Consider the following 24,736-nt stretch of genomic DNA (forward strand, 5'->3'; position numbering starts at 1 on the left):
ATTCTGACAGGTGTGAGATGATATTTCATTGTAGTTTTGATGTATATGATAATGAGGGATGTTGAGCATCTTTTCAGATGTCTGTTGGACATCTGTATATCTTCTTTGGAAAAATATCTTTTCATATCTCTTCCCATTTTTTACTGGATTATTTGTTTTTGGCTGTTGAGTTGGTAAGTTCTTTTTAGATTTTGGAAACTAACCCTTCATATGTCATTTGCAAATATCTTCTCCTTTCTGTAGTTACCTTTAAGTTTTGTAGCTTATTTCCTTCACTGTGCAGAAGCTTTTTATTTGCTGAAGTCCCAATAGTTTATTTTTTTGTTTCCCTTGCCTCAGGAGACATATCTAATAAGAAGCTACTTCAACTGATGTCAAAGAAGTTAGGATTCTAGGATTTTAATGGTTTTCCTCTAAGATTTTACTGGTTCCCTGTCTCATATTTAGGTCTTTAATTCATTTTGAACTTATTTTTGTGTATGGTATAAGAAAGTGGTCTGGTTTGTTTCCATGTTGCTTCAAGTTTTCCCAAAGCTGTTTGTTGGAGAGACTCTTTTTTCCCATTGGATATTCTTTCCTGCTGTGTCAAAGATTAGTTGATAATATAGTTGTGGGTCAATTTCTGGGTTTTCTATTCTGTTCCATTGTTCTATGAGTCTGTTTTTTTTATGCCAGTACCATACTGTGTTGATGATTACAGCTTTGTAATATAACTTGAAGTCCAGAATTATGATGCCTCCAGCTTTTTTTTTTCAAGGTTGCTGTGGCTATAAGGGTTTTTTTTCTGATTCCACACAAATTTTAGGATTGTTTGTTCTAGCTCTGTGAAAAATACTGTTGGTATTTTAATAGGGATTGCATTTAATATATAGATTGTTTTGGGTAGTATAGACATTTTAATAATATTTGTTCTTCCAATCCATGAGCATGAATGTTTTTCCATTTTTTTGTGTGTCATCTTCAGTTTCTTTCATCATTTTATAGTTTTCAAAATACAGGTCTTTCACCTTTTTAGATTTATTCCTGGGTATCTTATGGGTTTGATGTAATTAAATGGGATTGCTTCCTTGATTTTTCTTTCTGCTGCTTCATTATTGGTGTATAGAAATGTAACAGATTTCTGTATGTTAGTTTTTTTGAAAATTTACTAAATTCATGCATCAGTTCTACCAATTTTTTGGTGGAGTCTTTCCTTTTTTAAATTGTTTAATGCATGTAAATGCATACAAACCCCATGCAAGGCGTGGCAGGTACTCTTCTGCAAGTTGGTAGACACTGAAACTTCATTACCTATTTTGTAGACAGTACATTAGACATAAAAGATACCTCAGTAATTATCTCCCTAATGAAGGAGGGGGGGGGGGGAATGGCACTAGTTGTTTCCCTTAAAAAACTAAAACTAATGTGTACTTTCATGAAATGTATTGCATGATTTGAAATAATAGCCTCTCCTTGGGTAGGACTAAGAGTTTATATTGTCCAAGTACCAACTTGCTAGAAAAACTAAAGGCTGAGGCTCTAAAACAAGGTTAGGACTTAAAAATTGGATAGTCAGTACTTAAAATACAGTATTTCACTACCTAATAAATTCTCAGTTGCGAGGACTGTTTACCCAGTTCATTGATTAATCATGGAGGCCTTCTGTCCCTGTTCTTCTATTTCATTATCCACAAGAATCTTTAATGAACAAAGAAGTAAAAAGAAATGAAACAGTCATCACCAGGTGAAGGTCATAGGTTAATGCTGGAGGATACAGAATTAATGGGGCCTATTAAGGACTAAAAATTTCCTGTCCTTGGATTTGTTACCCATGTTTTCCCTGACCACAATATCATGGACAATTGAGAATTGCTTACGTAAAAAAAAAAAAAAAAAAAAAAAAAAAAAAAGGAAAACTTAACCAAAAATTTATCTGAGCCAACACAGGATACAATATTTTAAAATTATACTCTAATTTTTTTTAAGAACCAAAACCCCTGACCAAACATTTCTTTTTTTTTTTTAATTTACATCCAAATTAGTTAGCATATAATGAAACAATGATTTCAGGAGTAGATTCCTTAGCGCCCCTTACCCATTTAGCCCATCCCCCCTCCCACAACCCCTCCAGCAACCCTCAGTTTGTTCTCCATATTTATGAATCTCTTCTGTTTTGTCCCCATCCCTGTTTTTATATTATTTTTGTTTCCCTTCCCTTATGTTCATCTGTTTTGTCTCTTAAAGTCCTCATATGGGTGAAGTCATATATTTGTCTTTCTCTGAAGTCATATGATTTTTGTCTTTCTCTAATTTCACTTAGCATAATACCCTCCAGTTCCATCCACATCGTTGCAAATGGCAAGATTTCATTCTTTTTTTTTTTTTTTTAATTTTTTTTCAACGTTTTTATTTTATTTTTGGGACAGAGAGAGACAGAGCATGAACGGGGGAGGGGCAGAGAGAGAGGGAGACACAGAATCGGAAACAGGCTCCAGGCTCTGAGCCATCAGCCCAGAGCCCGACGCGGGGCTCGAACTCACGGACCGCGAGATCGTGACCTGGCTGAAGTCGGACGCTTAACCGACTGCGCCACCCAGGCGCCCCTAGATTTCATTCTTTTTGATTGCCGAGTAATACTCCATTGTATATATATACCATATCTTCTTTATCCATTCATCCATCGATGGACATTTGGGCTCTTTCCATACTTTGGCTATTGTTGATAGTGCTGCTATAAACATGGGGTGGGGGGCATGTGTCCCTTCGAAACAGCACACCTGTATCCCATGGATAAATGCCTAGCAGTGGAATTGTTGGGTCATAGGGTAGTTCTATTTTTAGTTTTTTGAGGAACCCCCAAACTGTTTTCCAGAGTGGCTGCACCAGCTTGCATTCCCACTGACCAGACACTTCTGCTAATGATAAGCCTTTACTCTCCTGTGATTTTGTTTGTTGTAGAACTCATAACCTGTCATTTCCTTTAGTTAGAAGAAAACAGCTGAGGATTCATGGCAGCATCTACTGTGAGCACCACATTTTCCTCTCCCACCATGGTTGACCACATTCCAGTTAGAAAAGCTCTTTCCAGTCCTATTATGTTCAACAAGCATAATAGGGGTAAGTTTGTTCTTCTGGCAAAACATTCAAGATATATTGTCTTTTACTTTAACCTTGTCTGCTGTCTGCCATCCTTAAAGGCAAAACACCTGGACAGCTGCATGTACCCTCTACATTCTGCATCTTATAGCACCTGACCTTTTCTATGCAACTCTTCAGGCTGCCAGATGACCTTTAATATTCAGTAAATTTTCCCCTATTTTGAAAGTTTATGCTGGCTTCTTTTCTGGCACCTTCACTTTGGCATAGCTAATGTAGAAATGTGTACGTTTTGTGTGAATGCCGTTGCAATCCAGCTGGTAAAAATATATATATATATCAGTTTATAAATAAAACTTCTGCTAGTTTTCATTTTCCTTTGTGTGAAATTTTCTCTAGGAGGAGGTAGTTGAGTCTAGCTGAGTAAAAACCCAAGAACAAAATGTACACAGTTCTCTGTTCTAATGAAAGTATTTTAAATGGGTAATAAGGCATGAGAAGAGAAAAAATATATATATCACAGGTCACTGAACCAAATGATCAAGTAAGGAGTTCTCTCCAAATAGTCAACACCCAGCATGCACTTATGGGGTTGTCAGGCAACGGGGATTTCAGCTTAAACAAGTTTAAGTTCAGTGAAACCGTATGAAACTCAAAGCTGTAACAATGTCAATTCTACCATGAAGAAAATAACATTTTTACAAGACTGAAGTTCTTGTTCAGCTAAGTTGTAGTCAGTGTCTCAAATTCCTGGTTGCTTTCATAACCTAAAAAGTAAATAGGAATTATAACTGAAAATTTTTAAAAGATGTGTACTTTAAACATACTAGATTTGAAATTATGCCTCTGTTGAGTATGCCTTGAACTTATAGATGAATTCATCCTTGATTTCGTGGCCCAGTCTACAACTATACCATCAGTCACAGATTATCTTATCCGATCATTTGGACTGTTACTCTTTTTCTGTATTAGAGAATCCCAATTATCCTTTAAATATTATTTATTTCTTCCAGGATAGCAAAGTGTTAGAGACTGGACATCCTGAAGACTGGTGTAGCACAGACCATTTGTGGCCAACAAGGTAAAGCCTTTTGAATGTGAATGGCCTATAATTTTCCAGTAACTTTTCACTGACTCAAAGGAACAAAGCAAAATTTCACCAAAATAGTTTACCCAAAGCACGAAGAAATATCTGGGTTTCTGAAATTATTAGCCACAGCACGATCAATAGTTTCTCATCTCGTGTCTTCCCTCTTTTCTTGGGGTCCTAACTAGACTACCATCTACGCTCCCTATTCTAGTATCATCTAAACTTCCAACACTCATTGACATTCCTGTCACTCATTATTACCAATCTCCTAGGAACCCAATTTGGTTTGAGCATTCTCCCTAACCAGACCTTCCAAGCTGTCTCTATCACATCAAATGATATCGTATCACATCATATCATATCTGTCATATCAAGTGTATGTGGCATCATTCTCCAGAACAGAGAGAACAAAAAGCCCTAAGTGACTAGAAAACCAATTTAAAAGGCCTCATCTGGGTTGACTCTCTCACTCTGATTGTCCAATTACGAAATAATTCCTGTTCAACTGATATACAGAGTAACCCCTTCCTTTTAAGGAATGCAATAAAAATAATTTCTAGTTCTCACTTTTTGAGCTGCAGAAACTAGGTCCAGAATATCTGAAAAGTAAGTCTGGTCATGATTCTAGGCCAGGGATTGGCAGAGTTTCTGTAAAGAATAAGACAGTAAATTTTTTTTTAATTTTTTTTAATGTTTTATTTATTTTTGAGACAGAGAGAGACACAGCATGAATGGGGGAGGGTCAGAGAGAGGGGGAGACACAGAATCTGAAGCAGGCTCCAGGCTCTGAGCTGTCAGCACAGAGCCCGATGCGGGGCTCGAACTCACGGACTGCGAGATCAGGACCTGAGCCGAAGTCTGATGCTTAACCGACTGAACCACCCAGGCACCCCAAGACAGTAAATATTTTAAGCTATGTGAGTCAAATACAGTGCCCATCACACTATTCTTTGGGGGTATTATCTGTTTGTAATCTTTTAGAAATAGGAAGATCATTCCAAGCTCATGGGGCACACAAAATGGGCCAGTGGCTGTTTATTGGCCCATGGTCCAAAAAAGTTTGCTTACCCTGTTCTAAGCATTGCTCTTCTAATGCTTACCAACTGTTATGGACTGAATTGTGTCCCTCCTATATTGATATGTTGAAGCCCTAATCTCCACCGTGACTGTATTTGGAGATAAGGTCTTTAGGAGGTTATTAAGGATAAGGGTGGGGTCCTAATTCAAAAGGACTGGTGGCCTTATAAAAAGAGGAAGGCGGTAATCTCTCTCTCTCTCTCTCTCTCTCTCTCTCTCTCTCTTTCTCTCATTCTCATGCATATACTTTGAGGAAAGACACCATAAGCACACAGCAAGATAAGGCGGCTACATACAAGACAAGAGAAGAGGCCGCAGAGTGAAGACTACCTCACCAAAACCTAGATCTTAGACTTCCCAACCTCTAGAAATGTAAGAAATAAGTTTATGTTGTTTAAGCCACTCAGTCTATGGCATTTTGTTATGGCAGCCCAAGCAGACTGAGACACCTGCTAATCACACTACAAATCAACCACATTCTTCTAGGTAGCTACAACAAGCAAGATTCTTCATTCAGCTTGAATGTGTATCAAGAGATTAAAGAAATAGATTATCGGCTACAGTTATAAAGCAGACAAAATAAGGCCCAAATTTTTCAAGGTCACTTGAAAGGTCACCTCAGATTCAAAACTTATGCAAAAATCTAATGTTCCATTATCTCTTTAAATAGGCTAGAGAACTCTTTATCATATGTGTATGGGGATGGAAATTAATTACTCAGATCCTCTTTAAAGGGAAGATTTGATGCCCAGTTGTGGGACATGCAGTCAACAGAGTGTGCCCAGGGCCAGCTCCCTCAGGATCGGCCTCAGCTGGGAGAGCTGCTTCTCCCCAGATCACACCCTTCCCAGGGCAACTCACATCCAGAAGCTGAGCAAGGCATGTGTATAAATGTCAGGCCATTTTGCCCCAATGTGAACAATCCTGCTATATCCCCATTGCTTTCACATCTTGAACCCAAACTCCATCTCAAGGTCTGCTTCTGGAGAGTGACAACTTGTGACAAAGACCTAAACTCTATGTATGACAACTGAATTAATTATTCAATATGCTATCCCAAATTAATGAATATCATTTTTCCAATTGAAAATCAACAAGATAATTTCCAAGTTCACAACTACATGCAATTTTTTATAAGTTATTTCAGTCAACATCTTACATTTTGAATCTTTCTCATAACAAAATTGTTGAATAGTAGAAACTAATTGTGATCTTATTCCTATGTCTTGGGAGATTTCTTGCCCCTTTAAAGTCCTGTTTGAGTTTCAAGTATATGGCAAAGCCATAACATTTTTAACTCCTCTAAGTTATTTTGAAGATTTTTCAGTACAAAAGAGAATTATTTTAATGATATCTCAGTGTGTCAGTATCCCTTCATCAATCAGTCCAGTCCACTCTCCTCTTATGGACTCTTCTAAAACAAAAAGCCTTTTTTGTTTGTTTGTTTGTTTTGTTTGTTTGTTTGTTTTATAGTGAATTGGGCTTAAATGCAAGTCCAGTTTGTTTGTTTGTTTGTTTTATAGTGAATTGGGCTTAAATGCAAGTCCAGTCCACTCTCCTCTTATGGACTCTTCTAAAACAAAAAGCCTTTTTTGTTTGTTTGTTTGTTTGTTTGTTTGTTTGTTTTATAGTGAATTGGGCTTAAATGCAAGGCCAGAGGATCACATTGAAGGACATTATAATAAACAGTCCTATGAAACTTGTCAGTATGTCTGCTGTAAGGGTATTTTTGAGGATGTTCATCATGGAATTGAGCAGTGTCAACTGCATGAGGCCATTCAGGAGAAATGTATTTCTTGTCTCAGAATCAAGAATTGTTGTGCTTATCCTAAGCAATTCATTTGCTCTTATACTACATGAATCACGAAGAATTCATCCTTGAGAAAGTAGTCTGCCTGTACTATCAGTAGTTAACTATATCAGTAGTTAACTATACCAGTAGTTAAGCTGATATAAACTGCTTCATAGCCCCACTCTGCTGCTCTACACCCTTGGATGCATTAAATTTTCTGTACCTCAGTTTCTTCATCTGTAGAATGATGATAAGAACAGTACCTGTCTCACGGGGTGATATCAAAAACTAAACTGAATTATACATACACAATACCCAAAGCACAGAAAAATAACTCAATAAATATTATTTCCCTTTTAAATTGGTACACTTAAGGCTCCTACATCATGGGGTCTATTTTGTGTTTTCTGCTCATTTCCCAATTCTTCTCGCAATTGGTTTTTCATTTTGCCTCAACTTTCTGAATGTTCTCTTTTGAAAATGTGTAATATTCATCATTCGTTTCTGATCATGAAATTAATAAATCTGCAATGTTTAAATGTGACAGCATGGACAGACCTGGAAGGCATTATGCTAAAAGAAATAAATCAGACAGAAAAAGATAAAACTGTATCATCTCACTTATATGTGGAATCTAGAAAAGCCAAACTCCTAGAAACAGAGGGTTGAATGGTGGCTAGGGAGCAGGGGGTGATGGGTAGATGTTGGTCAAAGGGTACAAACTTGCAGTTAGAAAATGAGTAAGTTCTGGAGATTTAACGCACACCATTGTGATTATAGTCAGTAATACTGTATTATATATTTCAAAGTTGCTAAGAGACTAGATATTATATTTTCTTGCAATGAAATGAAATGATAATTAGGTGACATGTTAAAGGTGCTAACCAATGCTACAGTGTTAATCATACTGCAATATATAAATGCATCAAATTAATACACTGTATACCTTAAACTTACATAATGCTATACATCAAATATATCTCAGGCTTTTAAATAATAAAAGTAGGCTTATAAAATACAGAAATCTATAGTATTATTGATATTAAACACCATTTAGTGAGCACCTGGTAAATGCTAAGCTTCACATATATTAACTACTTCAACCTTCACAAAAACATTTTATTCCTTTTACATATGAGGAAATTAAGACTTCAGGTAACAGTACCATTAAGCCAGGATCTCACAGCTGGCACATGAGATTTGAACCCACACCTTACAATATCACCATCCTGAGATAGCTACTAGAAACATTTCTATATATTTTCTTGACCTACAGATGTTCTTTGCATATGTATGTGTGTACTTTAATGGAAATACTTAATGTAATTTTACATTTATTTTTTCCATTAATTAGTATTTGAAATAGAGGTTTTAATAATTATGTAATACTTCACTTTATGTTCATGCCAAAATGTGCTTAAGCTAAATACCTCATTGTCTTTTGCCAATTTTTTTTTTTTTTTATAAAACTTTAACAAACATTCTTAGACATGGAGATTTATGGTCCTCTCCCAATTACTTACCTAATATAAACTCTTACAAGTGAAATTACTGAGTTAAAATATATGAGCATTTTAAGGCCATTATTCATAATTCCGAAATGTCTTACACATTGATCACTTTAGTCTTACACTAAAGTCCAAAGAGGTTATTATCATATCCAAGGTCAAATTAAAAGGAAATCTTTTAAATTCTATTGGACTTTTATTGGAATTTCATTAAACTGATAGACTAAATTAGAAGAAAGAAATATCTTTTCAACCAAGAATATGGTATGCCTAGGGTGCCTGGGTGGTTCAGTGGATTAAGCGTCTGACTTCAGCTCAGGTCATGATCTCACCATTCATGAGTTCAAGCCCCATGTCAGGCTGTGTGCTGACAACTCAGAGCCTGGAGCCTGCTTTGTATTCTGTGTCTCCATTTCTCTCTGCCCCTCCCCGGCTTGCACTCTATCTCTCTCTCTCTCTCTCTCAAAAATAAACAAACATTAAAAAAAATGTTTTTAATATGGTAATTCAGTAGTTTTATGGTTTTTTTCATATATATCTATGCATTTGGGATAAAATTTATTTCTAGATATTTTATAATTTCTATTACTTTGCAAGTGATTGTTTTCCATTATATATCTACTTTTCTATTGTATAAAGGAAAGCTTTTTAGTTACAATTTACTTTTTTCATTAACATTTGACTTGTAGCAGAGAATCTTAATTATTTCTCATATTAGTACAATTCACTGTTCACTTGATTTTCATGGATATTCTGCATGAAGGTCTGAAGATTAGAAGAGAAGCAAATGTTATTATCCAGGTGAAAATTCCGCCCCCCCCTTCCCTGCCCTTGGATTTAGTTTGTTCATAGTTCCCCAGAGCAATAGTACACACAGGTGGAGGGAGCATTGCAGTCAACCTCATCAAGGAAAAGATTTTATCGCTGACATTGCTTATGATTTCAGACTCAACGCAATAATAAAAAGCAGATACCCTTATTCCCTGAATCCTGCACAAACCCTGCTACCTCAGTCTCTTGTTTGTCATAGCTCTAGTGGGACCCTGAGTGGGCTTCACACAGGAGTACACCAGTAGAGGATCATTCTGGGTTCTCACAGGAAAGAGGAGACATCTAATGGCCAAGAGTAAATCAGGACATAATGAATTTATGAAATGACCCTAATATTTTTCACATGTGAAAACTATTTGTAAGGTGTTTTAGTCTTTAGAAAGACTGGTTAGGTCAAAGAGAAGGACCATGGGTGTCATCAAGGTTAAGATGTTCTATTATTTTTAAGACCAATATTAGGGTATTGTTTATATGTTATCCCAGTATCATATCTTTACTGACTTATCTTTGCTTCATAAACCATGTACACAAGTTTTGGAATATCTGTGTTCTCTGGGTGTGTGTACTCCTTAAAAAATGCATGCTGTATTTCTAATTCCATGCCCTTGTGAGAGGAAACCCTAAAGCACAATGTCTCATACACATGCCTGCCCCAAGTGCACAGCCTGAGTCAGGAGTGCTGAGCTCTAGCTTTTGCTCTGCTGCTACCAGCTTGATACATGACCTCGGGAAATTCATTTGATGCCTCAGCCTTGTTTCCCATCCTTAAAGGGGAAAATTCAAGTGACATTACTCCAAGACTCCCATCACTTTATGACAATCAAAACTCCAAATGGGCAACTTTTAGCTTCTCGAAGACATATTACCCGGCTTGTGATTTACTTATGTTTTTTCCTTTCTTTCTGCACAATGAACCATGACATTTGTTAAAACTCAGCCACAAAAAGCAAAGCCCTGAAAAGCATAGACTATGACTTAAGAATGCCTTATCTATCCTTTTCCAAGTTTCTCATCAGACACTCCAACTGCTTGGAGCCTTCTGGATGACTTGGTATGATAAGAAGTGGCCTGGTGTCTGCTGTGTTCTCTTCCACTGCGTTGTCACTTACAGAACTATGACAGCAATAATATATCCCAGGGCTTGGTTTCTACATTGGGAAATGCATATGAAATAAATAGAAAATTAAATGAAAATTTTAGTAAGTGTTTTTAAGTTTATAGTGATTCATTATTTAAAACTTAAATCCATAGCAAAGCTGATCTACTCAGAATGACAAAAAGTAATCATATAAACTTCCATTTTTTTCGTATCCTAGCATGACATCTACACTCTTGCTGCATTGTCCTGCCATAGAAAATACAAAGGAGATATAGGTCTCCTCATTGGATTATTAGTTAATATATCCTCCATGAATTACAGAAAGGGCATATTAATATCATAGTCAGAAAATGAAGACCTGAATCATCCATGCCGAGATGTGAATATAGTTTATGGCTATTTGCCTCTTCAGGTCACCCCTCATGGAGAATTTTTTAGAAATGATAAGATGGCTATGCATTTTTAGAGTTTACTTACCGGGGCTATAAGTTATCTTATGATATAGTAAACCATTATTATTTTATGTCACTGTCATTTGTATTTGAATAAGTCAGTTAACCTCCTGTTCTTTCACATGGTGATTAAAACGTTGAAGCTGCACATTATATTAAGAGAGGGGAACATCAAGCTGCCAAGCTGGGTCCTGCCCCCTTTTCTCTGCACTGAGGCAATGCTGGGCAGTGATGAAGACCTTCTGGGTTCAAACACTCCACCCATGAAACACTGGGCAACTGGCTTAACCCTCTCTGTGCCTCTGATATAGGAAATGAGGATAGTGGTACTGACTTTATAAGGTAGTAGTAAGGCCTTAATGTGTTATGGCCTGTAAGGCTTCAGCACCATGCCTGGTACCTTGCACACATTATGTAAGTATTCACTGCTACTTTCATTGACTACGCTCTAGCAGCACTTGGCTTTTTTAATTCTTCAAATGTGATGAACTCTCTTTTGCTCTTATGACTCTACCCAGGGACTGCCTTTCGTAGCACTTACCACAGTGAGTAATCATATATGTATTTGTGTAGCTATTTGTTTTATGCCTGCCTTCCCCTCAGGTGTAACTTCCATGAGGTCGGTAACTATTTTGTTTCCCACTGCAAGCCTAGGGATAGGTCAGTGCTCACCATGGATGCTCAATAGATGCATATTAAACACTAAGTGAACACGTAATAAGCCCCAGAGAAGAAAAAGTATCAAAGTAATTTTTAAAAACCATCATCCCTATGATGGCTTTGTTAAGGCTCTGTGTTTCAAGTCCATGCCTTATCTGCTCTATCATATTACAACATCAAATCTCAATTTAGCTGAAAACCTTGGAAGTACGCTTTTACGTATTTCCTTTCCAATTGCTTCTTCATAAACCATACTGCAAAAGTTAATCACATCCTTTACAGAACTACATAAATGTATGATAGGATCTCTGAGATTACTTCATTTATTTCTTCTTTGAAATTGTGGATACTATGAATGAAAATCTAATCAAACTGAATCAGTCAATAGTAAACACAGCGTCCCCAGAACAAAACTTCTTAGCAGATGATGCAGGACTTTGAAATTCCCTATTTGTCCCGTTAGGAAGTAGAGACAAAACTACAGTAGGCCCAGTGCACCCTCATAATATTGCTATTTTGGTTTAGGGAATGCAGTTTGTAATGAGAATGTACTTGCAGAGCAAGAAAATGACATTCTGTGGGGAGTATGTATTTGATTTTTCACATTACTAGTATATTATTAGTGTTTTCCTAGAAGGAGATTAGTACCCTCAGAAAGCAATGACCAGATGGCTAACATTATAAAAAGCACTTTGAACTGCTTTGGGAGAAGGTTTTATATAACAGTATTATTCAAATCATCATTCAAAATACATTTAGAGGGTCTTATAAACCTTCAGGCCACAAAGAAAGCAAGTAAGTTTGACAAAGGCTCTGCTGGAAGTTGAGTCAGCAGCTTCAAGGTGCATCACAACACCTGTCTTTTATTCATTTCATTCAAATATACAACCTAATCATCCCTTTTCATTTAGGTTCTTACCTTATGACCTTGCTCCTCACAGTGTGGTCTCCAGACCAGCAGCATCCACATCCCCTGGGAGCCTTTTAGAAATGCAGACTAGAAGTCCATATCTCAATGTTCTGAGTCAAAATCTGCATTTACCAAGACCCCCAGGTGATTTGTATGCACATTAAATTCTGAGAGGCACTGCTGTAAATAGTTTTACTAAAAGCAATGAAAATTAAATGGAGAATTTCAGTGCAAAAAAGAAATGCAGTGCATATGAAAAAGGTATTTGTTAAAGTGCAGGAGATGGTGATATGGCAGCTGGGGACAGTGAAGTCTGAAAGGCTGAACCACCAGCTCTGCCTCTCACTGGCTGTGTGCATCAAACACTTGTCCCCAACTCACACCCTGCGGACCCACATTTTTAACTCCAGCCGTCGCTGTGGTGACCAGCATTGCACATCTGTAACCTGACAACACCGGACTTCAGCTGCTCTAGGTAGCTATGTCTTTCCACCCTGGGCTTCTCTGCTGCCCCCAGGAGACATGCCTTTGAGAACCTACTAGGTCATTCTGAAATGAATCATCTACACCCTTTGAAGTGAGAGTTCTCCCCCCATATGGCAAACCATGACTGACCTTGAACATCAGCTACAGTCAATTCTGAAGTGGATTCTACAAGGTGTTCCCAGCAGAATAAGCTCCCAATAGCAAACAGCAGTGGCTAACTATTTATAGGAACTGTGGCTTTCTTCTAACCACCAGGACATGCAAAGAGGATGAGATGGCACTCCTATAATTATGTTACATTATATACAACTCCATCTTGCTAGCAGACTCACTCTAGAGATTCTCCTTAGCTGGCTGAGAAGAACTGTCTATGTTGGGAGGCCCACATGGCAAAGAGTTGAGGGCAGCCTCTAAAAATTGAGCTGGCCTCCAGCTAAGAGAAAGTTAGATACTAGCACCCTCAATCATACAGCTGCAAGGAAATCATTCTGTCAACAAATCAGGTGAGCTTGAAAGAAGATTCTTTCCCAGGTCAGCATCTATATGAGAACACAGCCTGGCTGATAGATCCTGCTCATCTGTGCCACTATCCTGACTACAGAAACTGTTAGATAGTAAAAGTGTTTTAAGCCTCTAAGTGTATTGTAATTTCTTATGCAGCCATAGAAACTAATATACCTTCCATTAGACTGCAAAGTTCATGAGGTTATTGTCTGATATATCCAATGCCTAGTTGAGTATGTGACACATAACACTTGTTCAATAAATATGTTACATGTTATACAAACATATATCTTCAGGTTTCTGAACAGAACTCACGGTATTTATATCTAAATACTTATATCCTGCCGTCATTAATACAGTACTGGAGGCAATAACCATATATTAAATCACTATTAGCAGACTGCATGTGTACAGATTATAATACAAACAAAATATGCAATCAAAAAGGAAATAAACACAGAAATAATTTTTACTTTTAATACTCCTAAGTGTCTGACCAAGATTTGTCCCAATATATTTAATGCTCCAGGCTTCAATCACGCGAAGACAAACCCTGTTAACATACATCTCCTTCCAGGCTTTTTTTATATGCCTTTTAAAAAACAGTTGAAAGCTGGGGCGCCTGGGTGGCGCAGTCGGTTAAGCGTCCGACTTCAGCCAGGTCACGATCTCGCGGTCCGTGAGTTCGAGCCCCGCGTCAGGCTCTGGGCTGATGGCTCAGAGCCTGGAGCCTGTTTCCGATTCTGTGTCTCCCTCTCTCTCTGCCCCTCCCCCGTTCATGCTCTGTCTCTCTCTGTCCCAAAAATAAATAAACGTTGAGAAAAAAAAAATTAAAAAAAAAAAAAAATAAAAAATAAAAAACAGTTGAAAGCATATTATACATAAAATTGCTACCTAGTTTATTTCACTTAACATCCTATCGTGAGCATGTTTTATCATCATTATTAAGTGAGCCATTCTCAAAGACACATGTGAAACATTTGGCTTTGCATGGTTTCAACAATGTTCTCCCAGCATTCTCTGCCTGGTATCGTCTCATCTAAATAGCCCATTGCTCTGAACAGGTGTGGCACAGCTGGCCTCTGTGCTGGAATAGCCAACTATTCCCAGATATCCTAATTTCAGTCATGTCTCCTCCCCTCATCAGAGGGACTGGCTCAGAAACCCCAACAAGTTGAAGAAAACATCGTAACACTCCACTTTATAATAAACTCAAATCCTCTTCTAACCTAAAATTCCTTGCAAAGGCCTGTTATAACTACTGCAACCAACTCATTGATGCTAAGTTGTTATATATGTATATGAACACTGGAAATTTGGCCATGGACATTTACCTCCTGGATGAATTTTTCATTTTCTCACTTCATTGCCTTAATCTCACTCATTATGGAGTTCCCATACAGATGCCATATAAAACATGTGCCAATAACTTAGCTGGAGTTGAGCTCAAAACCCCTTGTTTGTATTACTATCTCATTATTTAATGCCCTCTTACAGGCCTACTGACACAAAGTGATTAATATGCAAGGAATAAAAGTAACTAAGACACAAAGACCTATTTCCTATTGGAAAACAATTAGCATCAGCTGGTATTTGGATTGTCGACTCTAATTTCTCACTTTTCTTAAGGATCTGTAACAGAGAATGTTTGCTCTCTTACTGAAGATCAGCTGAAAGAGAAATCATCCAACCTTCTTCAGGAATAAAATTTCATGGCTGCTGTTGTTTCTTTGGTTCTAAATGGCCATGAATGTCTTCTCTCAAATATCTCAGGATGGGGGTGGAGACAGCAGCAGTTGGTTAGTTGGCTGGGTTTGCTTTTATTAAAACCCATTCCTCTTATTTGATTTCCCACAAACACTGAGAACAACTAATATACTTTAAAATGGTAATCAAGTCAGTCATTTCCAAGCCTGGTTGAATCCAATTATTCATCTAGTCTACACATGCAACCACACAGCTGAATGAGTATGAAGAAAAACACATAATTGTGCTTACTGATCTCACTTTAAATTCATAACCACCAGTTTCCCAACAAAGCTGACCCTTCTATTTGAGCACTAGATCTCATGCCATCTCTTCTGTTCCAAGTATAGCACTCCCATAATCTTTCCTCCCTCCTACATCATTAATTTTTCCCATCTGTACTCGTCATGCAGTATTTCTATCTTTTTTAAAAAGCACTCATGATCCTACTTTCCCTCTCCACCTGTCGCCCCACCCAACAACTTGCAACAGAGGAATATACTTGCTCTATTCAATTTCCTTCTTCCTGCTTTCATGTAAACCCAGATTATGTTTTTGCAGATTGCTCCCTCAAAATTTTTCTTGCCAAACTCTCCAATGATATTTACAATGGGAATCACTTTGACTTCCAGGACATCACTTCCCAAATGCTTCTTCTCAGTCTTTTGGCTGCTTCCTCCTTTTAAGGCTGGAGTGCTCCCAGGCTTACTTGCCTGGAAATTCCCTTTCCTGTTATCTCTCTATATCTATCTACACCTACCTATCATGATTCCTATTCAAGTCGGAATAAGGTAGGTTATGCTGTGGTAACAACCACAGCCTCACAAATGTCAGTAGCTTAATAAACTTTCTTATTCATATTACCCATTGATTGCAGTTTGCCTGGGAGTCTGCTCCACATTGTCCTCTCTTTGGGACACTAGTTGATAAAGCAGCTACCATTGGAGCATTTCCAGTTGCTGTGGCAAATTGTACATTGACTGTTATAGCTTCAATCCAGAAGTAACACATATCACCCATACTTCGACTCTATTTCAATTGGTCAGAGAAAGTCATATGATCACCATGAGCAGAAAAATACTAGTCTAACATAAAGCCATATTAGAAGGGGAAATGGAAATATTTGGTAAACAGTACTGATGAATACAAAAACTCCCAGGTTTATATCTTCTGCATAGGCGTTCCCCTAAACTCAAGATTCATATATCTGACTTTGGTCAACATCTCCACTTAGACATCTAACTGAAATTTCAAACTAAGCATCCTCAAAACCAGGCTCCTAATTTTCTCCCCACTTCAAATCAAACATTCCCCTCTTGTAGTTCTTCCATTTCAGTTCATGGCAACTCCATGAACTCCACATACTATGTAAGTTCCCTAAGGGTTTGTTGCTATATCACCAATACCAAACACAATGTGTGGCAGAAAAAGTAGGTTGAACAAATGAATTCATGAATAAATCTTGTGTTTTTTATCTCAGCTCTCTCTGATTTCTTTACCTTCTTTTAAAAGTAGTGAAATAGGGACGCCTGGGTGGCTCAGTTTGTTGAGCATCTGACCCTTGATTTCAGCTCAGGTCATGATTCCAGGGTAGTGACATCAAGCCCCACGTCAGGCTCTACAATGAGCATGGAACCTGCTTGGGATTCTCTCTCTCTCTCTCTCTCTCTCTCTCTCTCTCTCTCTCTCTCTCCCCCCCCATCTTCCCATCTCCCCAGTACACATAAGCTCGCTCTCTCTCTCTCTCTCTCTCAAATAAAAATAAAATAAAATAAAATAGGTGAAATAAAGTGAAAACATCACTCAAAAAAAGAGTTTTGATTAATTGAATACTGTGGCTCTTGAGCACTACCATAGCTCTTGAACATCCGGGAACTATTACTATATTCAAATATTATGTTGAGTTCCCTCCTTTCCTTCCCCTACAATTAGTCTACAGTAGAGATTAATGCTATACTAGAAGTTCTCTGGCATTCTGGTAGCCTTATAACTGAGCTTAAGCCTTTTTTACCTGTATCCCCTCCCTTTTCATTCTATACGCCCATTCCCTTCTTTATATATATATAATATATATATATATATATGTGTGTGTGTGTGTATATGTATATATGTGTGTATATATATGTATATATGTGTGTGTATATATACATATATACATGTATGCATATATACATATATACACAAAAAAGTGTGTATGTATACACACACATACACACACACACATATATGTGTATATATATATATATATATACACACACACACACACACACACACACACACACACACATATACACCTTTCAGGGGGTCAGAGAATGTGTCACACTTTTTTCACAGGTTATCCTGTGATACTTATTAGACATTTCCAAGGCTACTAACTACAAGGTAGATTTTTCCTATTTCAGAGCTAACTGTATTTACTTTTGCACTTAATTTATTTTTTTCTCATCAAGACTCTCAAGTCCTCTTTTCCTTACTCATTAGACAAATGCCATTCCAGGTGTTGAAGTTTGCTTCCTAAAGCCTGATTTTTTAATAAACTGTTTGCAATTTATGTCACTTTCTGGTTGTGACAAACCAGGTGAGATAATCATCAGCTATAAACTGACAGTTGCAAACCCAGAGGACCTTAACTTGAGAGTCTAAATAAGGAAATACAGCAGCTCAAACTAAAGGTGCTATTCCTAAATATATATCTAGGTGTTTGCTTCTCTTTTTTAAAGTAATACTGGATTATATCTAAATTCTATCCCTAATAGTATCTTCTTCATATGTTTCTTGTGGTGATCACATTAGTAAATATATGTAAAGTGCTTAGTATAGTACCTGGCATGTAGTCAATTCAAGTTAAGTATGTGTTTCTGTTATTGTCATTTTCATTAAGATTAATGATAATTTAATCATATAGGTGAATATACTCTCTTAAATTATAATCTGAAGTACAGTACGTACATGCTATTATTATCTACATTTTAAATCTTTGGTTGATTAAAAAACAGTAAGATGTAAGTAAATTAAATACACAGTAAAACTGTGATTAAACATGTTAGGAAACCCAGATATATCAGAGCAGCATGAGAGACAGGAAAATAATTAGGTGCCAAGGACCACACAGATCCAGTAATTCTCTTCTGTGTTGGAGCTCATAATAGAAGAAAAGCCCAGGAGAGGGAAAGCTGAGTCACCTAATAAGAAGAAGCACAAGAAAGTTGTTCCACCTGAGCAGGAGAGAGTCACAAGCAGCAGTTTGAGCCCTCAAACTAACTCGCTGAACAACCTAAAGGCAGTCATAGAGCAGTATCTTACTCAAATGTGAATAGAGATGACAACCAAAATTTCTTAGTTACCATAGTATGGAAGCATTCATTTTTTCAGTGTCAGTGAATCAGAAAGTATGAATTTTCCCTTAGATGTGTCTCAATACATGATCCAGCCACAACTGGAGAAAGTTCCGATTCCCTTTAGGCTGGGAATGTAGCCAATTCATTTACCCATACTGCATTGTGACTGTCCCAACACAGGCCTCCAGGAGACAATGTCTCTTCATTTTAACTGAGTTCGTGAGTTCTGCCTATTCCTCAATATTCATATCTTCTCTCTTCATTCATTCTCCCTGGAAATCTTTCCAGGCCAAGAAGAATTATTCGAACTGCAGTTCTCCCACTGGCCCATATATAAAAGAAGAATACATTATGACTATGATAGGCAGAGAGACTTGGTTCAAAGGTCATACACAAGCTCTTGCTTCCTGAAAAGCTAGAGGAAAATGGACTACAATTCTGAGAATGAATAGGCAGAAACAAAAAAGGCAGCACTTGAAGGAAGATATGATTCTAAAAATAGTTTTTAAAAAGAAGCAAGAATCCTTGGCACCTTTTTTTATATAGAACCACATATGCAATTCATATAATGACCAAAATTCCTATTCAAATCTGAGGTGGAACTTTGTCACTTTCCTACACTTTACAGTGTTTTTGATGTACATTTTACTGCATTTTGCCTAAAATTAGACCCTTGGATAAGATGCTAGCTATTGCCACTATCATCCATAATCAGTGGGTATAACCTTTCTTTGTGTCATGGATTTCTCTGAGATGCTTATGAAAGGTACAGACTTCCAAGCACATACATTAATTAGCTTAGGCTTTGTTGATGATTAATATCAAGGATTTCTTCCATAGAAGTCTTCTGGGTGAAGACAGCCCCTCACAGCTCTCCCACCACAAATCCTAGGTCAATTAGATTAGTCTGATCATCAAGTAGGTTTTTATGAAACAGTAACTATATTTAAAGCCAAATATCAACAATTCAGGGAAATTTTCTTTGCCTTCTTTGTATGGAAACACTCTGTACGGAGACAACTTTTATCTACCACACATTACTGACATTTTAATTTGTAGGCTTGATCACCAAACAACTCCATTCAAGCATTTTATTGATTTTACTATTATTGCATTGCTTTACACAATATTTAATAGTTATAGTCATCAGGACACTGCACATTTTAACCAACTCTTCCTTATAACATTCCTGAGAGGCAGAGAAGCTTATTATCTCTTTATGGGTAATCAAGCCAGAAAAGAACATTTAAATACCCTTCCCAGTGTGGTAGTAAAAGTTGATATCAATGCTAAATTGATGGCTCCCTATCCTAGACTAATCAAACTATACCTTTCTCCTTCATGAAAGTTAGTAGTATTTCCAAATTTGCTGATATGGAGAATGATTTAGTATTGTCAACTAATACAAAGCATCTGTATAGCATCTAAAAAAAATTATTTGTGAACAAAAATCCTCACTGAGCCTAAAAATTGATGTCCCAGATTTACAATATTAAATTCACACTAACTTCCTCCATTGTACCATAAATAATCTATTGATGTCAGTTTCATTGTCATTTTTGTAATTGTCATTAGTTGGTTCATGTTTTAAGATCAGAGTGTCACCTAGTGGTGCACTTTTCTGCTTGGCATCAAATTTCAACAGGCACAAGTACATTCATCGATTATTCATTATGATTGCAACATCATGAATGAAAACGCTGACTGCCACTACTTCCCTAAGCCTATGCATAGGAAATCAAATCCTTGGGAATTTGTAATCTCATATTTTGATAGTATATAACACAAATGTTGGGGGCTTTTTTTTATTCAAGTGTAACTAACATACAACCATATATTAGTTTCATGTGTACAACATAGTGATTCAACACTTACATACATTGTGAAATAATCACCACCATAAGCCTAGTTACCACTTGTCACCATACAGAGTTAACACAATATTATTGACTGTATTCTCTACGGTATACATTATATCTCCAATGACTTATTTTATAACTGGAAGTTTGTATTTCTTGATCCCTTTCACCAATTTTGCCCCCAGCCTCCTCCCTTGTGGCAACCATCACTCTGTTCTCTGTATCTGTAAGTCTGCATTTGGTTTGGGTTTTTTGTTTGTTTGTTTGCTTGCTTTGTTTTCTAGATTCCACTTATAAGTGAAATTATGCAGTATTTGTCTTCCTCTGACTTATTTCACTTAGCATAATACCTTCAAGGCCCATTCATGTTGTTGCAAATGGCAAGATTTCATTCTTTTTTCATGGCTGAGTACTATCCCATTGGTTGTGTGTGTGTGTGGGGGGGGTACCAGATCTTCTTTATCCATTCACCTATTGATGAACACTAAGATTATTTTTGTATTTTGGCTATTGTAAATAATGCTGCAAAAAAACATGAATGTGCATATCTTTTTGAATTAGTGTTTTTGTTTTCTTCTGATGGATACCCACAAGTGGAATTGCTGAATCATATCGTAGCTCTATTTTTAATTTTTTGAGGAACCTCTGTACTGTTTTCCATTGTGGTTGTACCAATTTACACTCATTTAACAGTGCACACAGGCTCCCTTTTCTACTCATCCTCTCCAATTCTTGTCTTTTTGATAATAGTAACAGCTGAGAGGTGGTACCTCACTATGGTTTTGATTTGCAGGTCCCTAATGATTAGTGAAATGGAGCATCATTTCACATGCCTGTTGGTCATCTGTTGGTCATCTTTGGAAAAATGTCTATTCAGATCATCTGCTTGTATTTTAATCAGATTGTTTTTTTTTTTTTTGTTATTGAGTTATATGAACTCTTCAGATATGCTAAATATTAACCCCTTATCAGAGATATCATTTGCAAATATCATTTTCTATTCAGTAGGTTTCCTTTTTATCTTGATATTTTCCTTCACTGTGCAGAAGTTTTTTAGTTCAGTGTAGTCCTATTCACTTATTTTTGCTTTTGTTGCCCTTGCCTTTGGGGTAAGATTCAAAAAACAGGACTACGATGGATATCAAGGAACTTGCCACCTTTTTTTCTATTAGGAGTTTTATTGTTCAAGATCTCACATTCAAGTTTTTAATCCATTTTGAGTTGATTTTTATATATGGTGTAAGATAGTAGCCCAACGTCATTCTTTTGCATGTCGCTGTCCAGTTTTCCCAACACCATTTATTGATGAGACTATCCCTCTTTGCCTTTTATTACAGTCTTTATTTTATTTTGGGTGATATGAGTAGAGTTACTCCAATTCTCTTTTTGTTTCCATTTATATGGGATATCTTTTCCAATCTCTTCAATTTCCGTCTGGGTATGTCCTTACTTCTGAAGTGAGTCTTTTGTGGCCAACATATAGATGAGTTTTGTTGGGTTTTTTTTAGTCCATTCAGTCCATTCTCCAATTTTGATTGGAGATTTTAGTCTATTTACATTTACAGTAATTACTGATATGTGCTTATTGCGATTTTATTAATTTTTTTCTGGCTGTTTATGTAGTTCCTCTCTGTTCCTTTCCTCTCCTGATGTCTACCTTTGTGGTTTGATAACTTTCTTTAGTGCTATGTTTAGATTACTTTCTCATTTTCTTTTGTGTATTTACTGTAAATTTTTGCTGTGGTTACTGTGAGGTTCACATATAATATCACATATATAATGGTCAATTTTAACTGACAGCAATTTAAATTTGAATACATTCCAAAACTCTAACTTTTTATTCCTCCACCATGTTTTATACATTTGATGTCATATTTTACATCTTTTTAAGTACCTTTTAACTAATTATTGTAGTTTTAGTAATTTTACTATTTTTGTCTTTTAACCTTCATAGTAACTTTATAAGTGATTAATCTACTACTTTTATTCCATATTTACCTTTTCCAGTGATAATTTTATTTTGGTATGTTTTCTTGTCATTATTTAGTATCAATGCTTTTCACCTTAAAGAGGTTTAATGGTGATGAACTTCTTTATCTCTTGTTTATCTACAAAATTCTTCCTTCCATTCTCTATAAACTTGCTGGTGTAAGTATTCTTGGTCGAAAGCTTTTTCCTTTCAGTACTTTGAATATATCATGCCACTACTTTCTGGCCTTGAAAGTTTCTGTTGAAAATCTGCTGACTTTCACCTTATAGGGCTTCCCTTGTATGTAACAAGTTTTATGTTTGTTTGCAGCTTTGAAGATTATCTTTAACTTCTGACATTTTATTATATGTGTCTTTCGTTGGAACTCTTTGGGTTCATATTATTTGGAACTCTCTGGGCTTCCAGAACCTGGATGCCTGTTTTCATCCCCAGATTAGGGAAGTTTTCAGCCATTATTTCTTCAAATAAGTTTTCTGTCCCTTTGTCTCTCTCTTCTCCCTCTGGGATCCCTATAATGCGGATGTATTCCTGCCTGATGTTGTCCCATGTCCTTAAGGTACTCCAATTTCTTTAATTCTTTTTGCCGTTCTGTCTGGGTAAGTTCTATTATTTTGTTTTCCAGCTTGATGATTCATTCTTCTGCTTCATCTACATCTAATCATCTATTGAACTCTTCTAGCATATTTGCCAGTTTAGTTATTATATTCTTCAGCTCTATGACTTCTATTTGGTACTTTCTTAAATTTTCTATTTTTTTGTTGAGGTTCTCACTGTATGCACACATTCTTCTCCCTAGTTTGGAAAGCATCTATATGACCTTTACTTTGAACTCTCTATCAGGTAGACTACTTACTTCTGTTTCATAAGGTCTTTCTCTGACATTTTATCTTATTCTTCATTTGGAACATATTCCTCTACTCTTCCTTTTGCCTGATTCTCTGTATCCATTTCTACGTGTTAGGCAAAATACTTTCCTCTCCGAGTCTTGAAAAAGTGGCCTTATGTAGGAGATGACCTGTGGGGTTGAGAAGTGCAATCTTCACTGCCCACTGGAGCCAAGTGCTCCAGGGCCTCCCCTGTGTGGGTTGCATGTGCCTTCCAGCTCCTGGGGTGTCACAATCACAGCCTGGAAGGGGTAGGGTGCCTCGCCAGCTGTGACATGGCTGCAGCACAAGGGGTAGAGAGCTCCCGCCTGTGCTAGCAGGTTAAAGGGAGATTGCCAAATGGTACCTGCCAGCATTGGCATTAGCAAGGTAGCATGAGATGGCAAAAATGGCACCTAACAGTGCTTCCATGCCTGGAGAGAGTCCCAACAGATTCCTGCCTCTCTTTAGCACCCACTTTAAGATTAGTAAGTGAGTCAACTTCACACATGGTCTGGCATTTTTAGACTGCTGATTTTGCACTAGACCTAGGGTGACTTAGTCTGCATGGGAGCTCTGTCAGAGTAGGTTCTCTATTCCCTCAAGTTTTATGGTCTCCTGGACATCACCTCCATTGGTTTTACATTTTGGTGGCTTATCTCTCCAGTGCAGGACCCAAGGGTCGGGGTACCTTATGTGTGCAGAAACCCCTTGCTCCTCAGAGAAAAATTCCATATTTTTAAGATCCCTCCCAGTTGTGGGTCACCATGTGGGCAAGGGGGTTTCTGCCTCTCCTACCCATCTCAATGCAGCCCTTTTATCCTTTGTTGTGGAGGATATTTTTCAAGATTTTCTTCATTTTCCATCTATTTTTCAAGATTTTCTTCAGAGGAAATTATTCCATATGTAGCTGTAAATCTGTTGTGGCCATGGGAAGAGGTGGCTTCAGGTTCTTCCTATGCCAACCATCTCTGCAGGGTTTCACAAAAATGTTGTTGACAGATCAGAAGCTTACTGTTAATATTTACTGACAATAAAAGTTCTAAAATGAGATGTAAAAATGAGACGCTTCTTCCAAAAGAATCAGGAAATATGAAAGACATGCTAATAATATGATAATGCCCATCCCAAGACAATAACTCAAGAATTAACTACCTGCAAATAATCATTTGTGTAAGCAGTACCTTGCCTTTAAGGTTCTTAAAAATGCAAGCATAGAGATGAGGGAGCTAATCATACTAATTAACTCACTGTGCCTTGTAACAAATTAATTTTAAGTAAAGGAATAGGCAACTAGAGAAAAAGGCCAAAATCTCAATTAGTTAATCTGAATAGAACATAAATACTCTCAGAACTCATTTGCCCTTTAGAATGAAAGTGTAGAACCGGGATGTTGGGAGCAGCAATAACTCCTGACTAACAACCTAGAATTGCCATTTATGGCACCATTTTTAAG

Source organism: Lynx canadensis, chromosome B3 (assembly GCF_007474595.2).
Source record: "Lynx canadensis isolate LIC74 chromosome B3, mLynCan4.pri.v2, whole genome shotgun sequence".
Taxonomy (NCBI): Eukaryota; Metazoa; Chordata; class Mammalia; order Carnivora; family Felidae; genus Lynx; species Lynx canadensis.